The sequence below is a fragment of the Bos mutus genome, chromosome 26 (genome assembly GCF_027580195.1).
Source record: "Bos mutus isolate GX-2022 chromosome 26, NWIPB_WYAK_1.1, whole genome shotgun sequence".
Taxonomy (NCBI): domain Eukaryota; kingdom Metazoa; phylum Chordata; class Mammalia; order Artiodactyla; family Bovidae; genus Bos; species Bos mutus.
Window position 1 is genome coordinate 38,562,633 of NC_091642.1, and position 11,803 is coordinate 38,574,435.

At 42.9% G+C, this 11,803-nt stretch overlaps 1 pseudogene; it reads left to right on the top strand.

Moving 5' to 3' along the window:
* Positions 1 to 3,203: 3,203 nt before the first annotated feature.
* On the top strand, positions 3,204 to 4,231 carry LOC102276214 (ADP-ribose pyrophosphatase, mitochondrial pseudogene; annotated as a pseudogene).
* Positions 4,232 to 11,803: the final 7,572 nt, after the last annotated feature.

Below are 11,803 nucleotides of genomic sequence, written 5' to 3' on the forward strand. Positions count from 1 at the left end.
AATTTTTAAGAATAATGAAGACATGAGTTACAGAGCTGGGAACCTGTCCCAAAATGATCATCTTTCTTTCCTAATGTACTTTGTACAGTGTACACAGCAAATCCTCAACATTGATGATGATGAATGAGGACCAGGTCTCATGTTTCTCTGCTTTCAATTCTTTTCTTTCTTTCTTTTTTTTTTTTTTTTTACCATTTTGATCTCTATGTGTGTGTGTACTGAATTGCTCAGTTGTGTCTGACCCTTTGCGACCCCCTGGTCTGTAGCCCACAAGGCTCCCCTGTCCATGGAATTGTCTAGGCAAGAATGTTGGAGTGGGTTGCCATTTTCTACTTCAGGGAATCTTCCAGACCCAGGAATTGAACGTGGGTCTCCTGCATTGCAGGCAGATTGTTTACAATCTAGGGAAAATAGCCCAGCTATTTCTGGGTTTCCAGACTTTTGGAAACCTGACTCATTCAGTTTAGAGTTCATATGATGAGTGGGTATTCAGTAGCTGCCTTTCAATAGTGATGATGATAACTTCAAAGGGTTAGAGATCTACCCCCAGGCACACATAGGTATTTTGAAACTTTTCTAAATTTGAGGAAGTGTGTTCTCAAAATAATACCAACTATTGCATAAAAGATGAGAAGGCAATGGCACCCCACTCCAGTACTCTTGCCTGGAAAATCCCATGGACAGAGGAGCCTGGTAGGCTGCAGTCCGTGGGGTCGTGACGAGTCGGACACGACTGAGGGACTTCACTTTCACTTTTCACTTTCATGCATTGGAGAAGGAGGTGGCAACCCACTCCAGTGTTCTTGCCTGGAGAATCCCAGAGACAGGGGAGCCTGGTGGGCTGCTGTCTCTGGGGTTGCACACAGTCGGACATGACTGAAATGACTTAGCAGCAGCAGCAGCAGCATTGCATAAAAGAAGCATTCTCTGGTCAGGTAGTTTGGAAAATACTGGATGAAACAGAATTAAACTGTTGGATTGACTTGTTTTGTTTTTACTGGATCTTTAAAGCACTCTGTGAATCTTAAATTCCTAAAGGAGGACAGTAAAATATGTAGAATTTCCCAGACATATTTGACTGTCAACTCATTTATTCCTTGAACATCTTTCTCATGGGGGGGTGATGTAACATGGAACAAACCTTGGGAAATCTTAAATATCCTTTGGGTTTCAATTAACTCTAATACAGTGCTCCATTTGTTCTAAAACTGTTTCAGACATTCGGATACCTTTCCTGAGGGTTTGTTATCTTAGATATAATGACTTAGCCTGTGCTGCTGCTTCTCATATCATTTCAGGACCTAGACACTGTTATTTTTCAGCCTGAATTTCTCCAGACAGAGAATCGCAGCTTATTTAACACTAAATTCATATGTGAGCCGCTCAATTTTCAAGATCGTTTCAACTGTCCTGTTGTAATCTACAGTTTTCAAGGTGCAGGGTCAAAAAGTCAATGATAGCTATAGTAATGACGGCTAGCATTTTTGAGTATGTATGATAGGCCACTTATTGTGCTAACAGCTTTACATGTAACAGCCTACCTGTCACCAAAATTCTATGAGGCAGATTCTTTTTCCATCTTACACTTGAGGAAACTGAAGTCAGCTTATGTAACTTAAGTTACTTTTCCAGAGAAGATCCCAGGTAAAGAGGGAATGTTGAGATTTGAACCTGATTGTGTTCAACTCTTAAGGATTACTGTGCACTGCCCTTCCCATGTTACTTTTTTTTTTTTTATTGAAGGATAAATGCTTTACAGAATTTTGTTGTTTTCTGTCAAACCTCAACATGAATCAGCCATAGGTATACATATATCCCCTCCCTGTTGAACCTCCCTCCCATCTCCCTCCCCATTCCACCCCTCTAGGTTGAGACAGAACCCCTGTTTGAGTATCCTGTGTTACTTCTACTTTTAAACATATATGCTGCCTTTTCACCCAAAATCCTTTAAGAGCAGATACCACATGGTCCAGACCTCAGTACAGTCTTCTGTCTGACAGCTCCTGGCATGCTATAGCCATTCCTCCTTTGGATATAAAGCTTATGCAACTGGCCTAAGCCATTCAGCTAGTGAGGTGGGCCTGAGATTTGGAACCTTCCTTCCCCACCCCCAACCCCCTCCCCCGCTGCCCCCACATTGCAGGCATTGCATCTCATGAATTTCTCACCAGACCATGCAGGGTGCATCAAGAGAGCTTTCTCCTTCCAGGGCACCCTTGCCAGGCTTTCCAGCATCCCATACAAGTTTTGTGCCCCACAGCCTCCAACGCATTCATTTTGCTTTTTCCCAAACAGAAGCCGGTCCTACACTTTGTGAACTATTTAATAAATCTACCCTTAAGCCTAATACCATGCGAAGCAAGTTATTGTGTGCTGACTTTGTTGGTGGTGTTTGACCCGGGTTGAATTCCTTGGCCGGGAAGACGCGGTGGAGAAGGGATAGGCTACCCACTCCAGTGTTGGTGGACTTCCCCTGTGGCTCAGCTGGTAAAGAATCCGCCCTCAATGAGCAAGACCTGGGTTCGATCCCTGGGTTGGGAAGCTCCCCTGGAGAAGGAAAAGGCTACCCACTCTAGTCTTCTGGCCTGAAGAATTCCATGGACTACACGTGTCGCCAAGAGTCGGACACGACTGAGCGACTTTCACCTTCTTTCTCAACCGTTTGGAATCCTTTCCAGACACTGAAATCTTTCAATGTAAAATGCAAACGCCGTGCTCCCCAGGGAGCGCTGGAAGTGGTTTTCGGTGAGCCTCCTCCAGGGCTCCCATCCCTCAGGACTCCCATCCCCCATCCCCATGGCTCCCATTCCCAATGGGTGTGTTCCGCGGGAGAGCACCCCCCCAACCCTACCCCCACCAGCAAGGATTCTGAGGCCCCACCTGCTGCTGCCGCTGCTCTGCTGCTAAGTCGCTTCAGTTGAGTTCAAGTCTCTGAGACCCCATAGACGGCAGCCCACCAGGCTCCCCCGTCCCTGGGATTCTCCAGGCCAAGAACACTGGAGTGGGTTGCCATTTCCTTCTCCAATGCATGAAAGTGAAAAGAGAAAGTGAAGTCGCTCAGTCGTGTCCGACTCTTCGCGACCCCATGGACTGCAGCCTACCAGGCTCCTCTGTCCATGGGATTTTCCAGGCAAGAGTTCTGGAGTGGGTTGTCATTGCCCCACCTGAGAGCAACCGAAATCCCCGCAGCCTGCCGGCAGTTGATGGCTGGACACTGCCTGGCAAAGGCTTTAGCCCCAGCGTTTCTCTCTGTGGCCTTGGCCTCTGCGGCAGTCAGACCCAGAAGCTGCCCCATCTCAGGCGGCTGGAGCCCATTTTCCTCACACGGGTTTCCTCCGAATTTCATCATGTCAGTTTCAAACAGCGCTGGTGAGAAGCCCCACAAGAAGGCCCGGACGTCACCATATCCGGGCTCTCAAGTGGAGCGAAGCCAGGTTTCCAATGAGAGGGCGAGCTGGCTGGCTGAGTGACCAGAGTACAAGCTTGTCAAGTACACTTCTGGTCAGTCTTGGCGGGACCAAGGTGGGCAGACCCTCTTTGGGTTGAAACTTCTCTCCCAAATTTAACGAAAAGGAAGGGCCTGTTGAGAGAAGGAGCCGGAACAGTTGGTATGAGGATGAACATGGTAGACCTAGAAATCCTGCAGGTGGGACAGGCCTGGTTGGTTGAGGGGTTTGGGGGCGCTGGGACCCCAGTCATGCTGCAGATCCCATCTTAACCTGGTGGGAAAAGGACAGCAAGGGAAATAAAGTAACCCATCCTGTTCCTGGGACAAACATCCTGCAGTTTGTAGCCATCCAAAGGAAGGGCTGTGGGGAATGGGCCATCCCAGTGGGAATGGTGGATCCAGGAGAGAAGATCAGTGCTACACTGAAGAGAGAATTTGGTGAGGAAGCTGTGAACTCCTTACAGAAGTCCAGAGCAGACACACAGGAGCTGGAGAAGCAACTGCACAAACTATTCAGCCAGGAACACTTGGTGGTCTACAAAGACTACGTTGATCATCCCTGGAACACAGATAGGGCATGGATGGAGACAGAGGCTGTGAACTCTCATGGTGAAACAAGGGAGGGCATGGATCTTCTGCCCCTGGAAGCTGGCGATGATGCCGAGAAAGTGAGATGGGTGGGATATCAATGATAAACTCAAGCTTTATGCCAGCCACTCCCAATTTATTCAACTTGTGGCTGAGAAACGAGGTGCCCACTGGAGTGAACACTACCATGAGTAGTGGCGTGGAGTTTCCTGTAAGCCAGAAGCCTTCAGATGAATACAGGTAGATAAGAAGCAAACGGCCCAGAACTCACATTGAACAGGACAGGGAGGATCATTGATTTTGGTGATGATTTCCCAAACTGTTCACAGGCTGGAGGCTTTGTATCAGGTAATAATACTAGACTCATATGGAGAAGTGGAATCACAAGCGTTGGCTTTCCAATTGGAAGAAGAATGTAGTCACCTGTTGAATATGTTACATACATGGCTTTAACCAAATTATACAACTAATGCTCTTTGAAGAATTACAGGTAAAAGAAAGATACATTTTTATCCACCATATCCTCTACTTTTCATCCTGCTTGCATTTGTCAATTCTTTCTTTTGATGTGTTAGACTGTGGTTTAACTTTAATGTATAATCTGAGTTTTAGAATACCATTTATTTTTCAAATTTAGCTTTATGTGATCTTATATTCACAGCTTTCAAGTACAGAAGTGCTCTGGTTATTCTTGTTTTTAGAACCTTCAGTTTTATGGGAAAATTCCATCCCTATTTTAGTCCATAAGGATCAAGTACTTATGAACCAGAAAAAATATGCAGTGACAAAATGAGTTTAATATCCAGCCTTCTCTCTGGTTATCACAGCTGTTTGTTCTGAACAGAGTGGACTAAGCTAAAGACATTTGTTTCATCTCAGAAGACCCTACAAATGCCATTTCCTGTCAGGAAGGGGTCTATCAGGAGATGTATGTAATCATAGCCTAATAAAAAATACAATTCACATCTTCCTTTCTCCATTAAAAAAAAAACCCAATATATAAATAGAGAAAGTGTCTATAGTTAGTTTGCAAACAGAGATACCCCTTGATAATCACCAGTGAAGGAATCCCAGTAGCAAGAAATAGGCCAGAAATACATTTCTTCCCTGTCTTGTCACCTAAAACAAGCCAGTTTTAACTTTATTTGTATGTAATACAATATATGGAAAATTAACTCAAACTACTGTAATGAGACTTTTATAGCTAAAGGAGAAAACTATTTGTAGTTTTGTAGGCATTGATAATCTCATAAGAAAACACTATTGTAGGCATTGATAATCTCATAAGAAAATACTTCCATAATCATAGCTAACACTTACATTCCACTTACTATGTGCACATACTCTTGTAAGTGCCTTATTATAGTGATTTATTTATTCCTAAGGATTCCCCTAAGAGGAGGAAGGTACTTTTTTTTTTCTATAATATCTTTTCTTATTTTTAAAAATTAATTAATTTATTTTAATTGGAGGCTAATTACTTTACAATATTGTAGTGTAGTGATTTTTGCCCTACACTGACATGAATCAGCCATGGTTGTACATGTGTTCCCCATCCTGAATCCCCCCCCCGCCACTTCTCTCCCCATCCCATCCCTCAGGGTCATCCCAGTGCACCAGCCCTGAACACCCTGTCTCATGCATCGAACCTGGACTGGCGATCTGTTTCACATATGATAATATACATGTTTCAATGCTATTCTCTCAAATCATCCCCCCCTCGCCTTCTCCCACAGAGTCCAAAAGTCTGTTGTTTACATCTGTGTCTCTTTTGTTGTCTCGCATATAGGGTCATCATTACCATCTTTCTAAATTCCATGTATATGCGTTAATATACTGTATTGGTGTTTTTCTTTCTGGCTTACTTCACTCTGTATAATAGGCTCCAGTTTCATCCACCGCATTAGAACTGATTCAAATGCATTTTTTTAATAGCTGAGTAATACTTCATTGTGTATATGTACCACAGCTTTCTTATCCATTCATCTGCTGATGGACATCTATGTTGCTTCCATGTCCTGGCTATTATAAACAGTGCTGCGTGTCTCTTTCAATTCTGGTTGGACGAAGGTACTCTTACCTCACAGGCTCGGCTCTCTAGGGAGCAGACTCAGAGAGGGTGATTGACATTGTAAGAATGTTTCTCAGGGAGAGGTCTTGGGATCCACTCTTGGGGAAGGGAGGAGAAAGAAGCAGGGTTGGGAAGGATGAGATGTTGAGGTGGAAGCCTAGTGAAGCCCTCAGTCCACCCCATAGGGAGCTCTGGAGCTGGGAAGGCTCTACCAGCTGCCCTGAATTAGGGCCAAGGTTCAGGCCTTGATACTCTGTTGATCAGTCACTGGATGTGGGCTGCCCAGGGAAAGGGGTGTGACCTAAGGAGAGACCATTTCCTCAGCCAAGGCCATGTCCAGAGAGGGCTCCCAGATGAATAACATCTTCTGGTAACAGTCCCCAGCAACTGAGAAGGGGAATCTGCAGAAGGCAAGGGTTAGGCACCACAGGGTCCACTACATATCGTCCCCCTGGTTTACAGATGATATGACTGAGGCACAGAAGAGTCACGGAACTTGCCAGTTATACCACCAGTGAGTGATGGAGGTGGGATTAAAGCACAGATGTGGGGGCTCAGCAGCCCATCCCCTTGACCACAATACCACAGTCCCTCCAATCTGGAGGGTAAAAAATTCGCCTGCAATGCAGGAGACCCCGGTTTGGTCCCTGGGATGGTAAGATCCCCTGGAGAAGGATATGGCAACCCACTCCAGTATTCTTGCCCAGAGAATCCCATGGACAGAGAAACCTGGTGGGCTACAATCCATGGCGTCGCAGTTGGACACGACTGTGTGACTAACCCTTGGAGTCCCCGGGTGCCCTGTGTTCCTTTAAGACAGAAAAGAAAAAGAAATCACCACGACATCTCTTTCTACAAGCACATTTGGTCAGAAATCCTTTTTCTAAACCTGAAGGACACGTGCATGGCTTCATTTATTTTCCTCTTGAAGGATGTTGCATTTACACGGGTGATGACAGCTGTAAAAACATTCACCCCTGGATGCCCACCGTTGTTCACGCTCAGGAAAAAATTTAATACATTGCTTTTCTTTGTAAATTCTATAACTGCTTGTTTGAAGGATGGAATCATCTGTCCTCCTATATATAGTCTCAACTCAGTAACTTTTCCAGGTGAGATATGCTCCCAGTCTTTATTTGAATAATCGGGGTACCTGGTTCGTCTAACATTATTTTGAACTTTCCTAAACCTACATCATTATTTTTTTTCAAAATGTAATAAGCTTCTAAAAAAAAAAAATATATATATATATATATATTTTTACACACACACACACACACACCATAATCATTGCAAAGACCTGGAATGATGACGGTCTAGTGTCTTAAACTTAATGCATCCAGGACAGAATTTTTTACCTTTTTTTCCCAAGAAAACTATTCTTCCATTACTCTCCCAAGGTAACTGGAAATCACTAAAATCCACCCAAGTTGCACCAGAAAACAAGGACTTATCCTAGATTTCTTGCTTTCTTTCACCTCCCATATTCAATCCATCTGCAAAGTTTAGCTCCACCTTCAACACAGTGTATCTGGAATCACTCACTGCTTCCCACCCTCACCGACCACCCCTATCAAGCCACCACCCTCCTTCTCTAAGACTATCCTATTTGACTCCTGACAGGCTCTCCTCCTCCCATGCTTATCCTCCTACAGTTCATTCTTCACAAAAAAATGAAATGACCTTTTTAAGAATGTCAGTCGTGCGTCCCACCTATCTTGAAACGATCCAGTTGTTTGCTTTTTTACGTAAAACCCAAACTGTTTACCCAGGCCTACCTCTTACGGGTGATGCCTACACTCTGGTCTGACTGAGTCACATTCCACCCTGCCTAGTCAAGCCTTTCTCTTCCTGCCATGCTTCATATTTGCCCTGGTTCTTCCCTGCCTAGAATACCCTTCCGTATCTTCACAAAGCTGGTTCCTTTCCGTCAGATCTCATTCAAATAACACTTCCCAGAGGAGTTTTTCCAGTCACATAATCTGAAGTAGCTTGTCCAGTCCATTTTACTCCTTTACCCTGTTTTATTTTCCACATAGTGTTTAGCACCAGCTGAAATTATCCCATATATTTCTGTCAATTTACATGAGAGTCTAGAGATTTTTCTGTCTTGTTGACTAGTATACCACCAATGTCTAGAATAGTGCCTGGCATGTCAACACAGTATTTGCTGGTATTAACAGTTTTTTTAAAAACGTGTACGTGTGTGTCTATGTATGTACGTGTGTGTGTGTATGTGTGTGTGTATGTGTGTGTATACATATATTAGCTGCACCGGTCTTTGTTGCTGCACACAGGCTTTCTCTAGTTGCAGGGAGCGGGGACTAGTCTTTGTTGCAGTGTGCAGGCTTCTCATTGCCATGGCCTCTCTTGTTGCAGAGCATAGGCTCTAGGTGCCTGGGCCTCAGCAGTCGCAGCACACAGGCTCAGTAGCTGTGGCTCTCGAGTTCCAGAGCACATGGAATCCTCCAGGACCAGGGATCGAACTCGTGTCCTGTGTGTTGGCACGCAGATTCTTATCCACTGTGCCACTAGGGAAGTCCCAACAGTTTTTTATATACTCTCCTCTCTTTAAATAAAAATTATAAATGTGATCACAGTACCCTTGGCCTATCTTTTTTATTTAAAAAGATTTTTATCTTGAAATAATTTTAGACTTAGAAAAACATTGCAAAAATATTACACAGAGTTCCCATATAACCCTTCACCCAGCTTCTACAAATATTAAGAACTTATTTATATAGTACAATTATTGAAACCTAAAATTAGCATTGATTTAATATTTTTACTACTAACTAATCTACAGATCTTATTCAAACTTTGCTAATTGTTCCACTAATGTACCTTTTCTGTTCTAGAATCCAAATTCCGTTTAATTGTCATGTCTCTTTTATTTCTTCCAATTTTGTAAAGAGAACTGAAGTCGCTCAGTCATGTCTGACTCTTTGCGACCCTGTGGACTGTAGCCTACCAGCCTCCTCCATCCATGGGATTTTCCAGGCAAGAGTACTGGAGTGCGTTGCCATTTCCTTCTCCAGGGGATCTTCCTGACCCAGGGATCAAGCCCCAGTCTCCTGCATTCAGGCAGATGCTTTACCATCTAAGCCAATCTTGTAAAGTAGCTCAATTTTTTTTTGTCTTTCATGACCTTGACACTTTTCTAGGTACTGGCTGGTTTTTTGGTTCTGTTTTGTTTTTTAACTAGAATGTTCCACAATTCCACAATTTGGATTACTCTGACATTTTATTATGCATTGATCAAGGTAATGCATTTTTGTATGAATACCATATCCGTGATGTTGTTTGGCTAAAATTTTATATTAAAAAAATTAAGGTAAAATTCTTGGTGTAATCACTACCAGATAGTAAATCAGTATATGCTCTAAACTGTGGAATTTCCAACCACCTTGTATTACTTTTAGCCTGTATTTTAATATTTTTATGTGTTTTTGTGCACATGCATGCACAATCAAATATATGTATGCTAACCCTCCCACCCCTCCTCTGAAGAGAAGTAACTAGGAAGCTCTGAATTTCATTCATTATCTTCTCTATCATCTTCCTTCAAGTTCCAGGGGTGACAGTCAAATACTGTGTATCCCACTGTTACCTATTTCTACAAAAAAAAAAAAAAAAAAGCCCTGCAAACCATCCCAAAACACAGTGGTTTAAAACAAAAATATCAAGTTTGTGAGTCTGAAGGTGGACCACAAGGGCAGGACTTGACTGTGGTTTTCCTGGTCATGACTGGACTCATGTCTGAGAGTTGGCTGTCTTTTGGCTAATCTAGGATGAATTTGGGATGATGAAAGAGACACTACTCTGCACCACAGGTCCTTCACCTCTTATTAGGCTAGTCCAAGCATGTCCTCACGGCAATGGCCACGGAGCACAGGTCAAATGGAAGCATGCAAGGGTTCTTGAATCCCAGACTCAGGACTGGCACCAAACCATCTCCCTGCATTCTATTAGAAACAGCAAGTCATAAGGTGAACCCAGATTTGATGGGTAGGAAAATGACTCTGTCTTTTCAGTGAGAGGAAGTGAACGGCCACGTGGCAAAGGGCATGGATACAGATGTGAAGTACTGAGGCCATGTGAGCACTCAGGAGTCCAACATCTGCTGTGCCTTTTAGCAGTTTCATTGAAATAAAATCCACACACCATACAGCTCACTCATTTAAAATGTATCATTCGGTGGTTTTAACTATATTCACAAGGTTGTGCAACCACCACAATCACCTTTAGAACATTTTCATCATCCCGTCAAGAAGCTCCATGGTCACAGAACTCCATTACAATTTCTTCTTCTTTTTTTTTCTTTTTTTGAAGCCAAAGACTGTATCTTAATCATTTTTACATCTCCAGTGTCTAGTACAGGGTTTCTTCCACAGTGCTAGTGCTAAGTCGATTCAGTCATGTCCGACTCTTTGTGACCCTATGGACTGTAGCCTGCCAGGCTCCTCTGTCCATGGGATTCTCCAGGCAAGAGTACTGGAGTGGGTTGCCATGCCCTTCTCCAGGGTGTTCCACAGTAGGTGCTCAATAAATGTCTGCCAAAAAAGAATTGACGAACTAGCAGGTTTTGCCTGCTCAACCCCGAAGTTTACCTACTAACACTTCTCAGGATTCTAGTGTCAGTCCAGAAGTGTTTGTTTTGGTGCAACTTTCTGCCACTTCCTCCCCCTGGCAAGGGTTGGGCAATTGCTCCCTTTGATGAATCATTTCCAGTTACTGTCAGCATGCTGCTGAACGTTCTTTTTTCTTTTTATCAGGGTTTTTATCAAACAGGATGACAAACGGTGAAAGTAAAATTGTAAGTAATTACGAAGTCATTCGGTGGTGAGGCTTGTTTCATCCCTTGCTTAAAGTTTGGTACATACTGTTTCTGGGCACCTCCCTTGTCCTTTCTGTGTGGTAATAGCAGGTAACGGGTACATTTACTCTGTGCCAGGCACTTTGCATGTATTATCATTGACGCTTTCTTATCAGAGCCAAATGAAACATTTTCAGACAGCCTTCTATTAAGCCAAGACAAATTTATCTGTGCCACTTCAAACTAGCAGCTTTTTGAGAGCAGAGGCTGTGCTTTCCTTGTTTTTTCATCATCTCCTATGGCTGCATATGTATTTAATAAGCTCCCATTTTCTCCTTTCTTATTTAAAAAATTTAGAGTGAAGGAAGGAGTCAAATACAATAAAAGCCATTTGATTCAGCTCTGATGAGTTTCATAATGCTCAAGTTCACATACGGCAGGTCACTTTCTAGGTGAGAATATTTTTCCCTTTTGGGAGTTTTTGAAAGGTTTTGATAGTATACACTTCAAAAGTGGAAGATTGTCAAGACTTTCCTATATGTTATGTGAGTGTGAAAATCACATTTCGGTGTGGGAAGTTTTGTTCTTGAATTTGTCACAAACTAGCTGTAGGAACTTGGACAAATCATATCACCTATCCAAGTTTCCTTGTAGCTTATAATTCTTTAAGTGTTCAATTGACAGATACTTGCAATACTTTTACATATTGGTAAAAAGTAAAATTATCAGAACAGGAATGGGAATTTATATATGGGAGAAATCTGAATCCTGTCATAACTATATTTTCTTTTAAGAAAATAGTTTACGAAAATTGGTGTATTAGTTATCTAGTTCTACTTAGCAATATAACCTCAAGTATACTTAAAATGACATATCACAG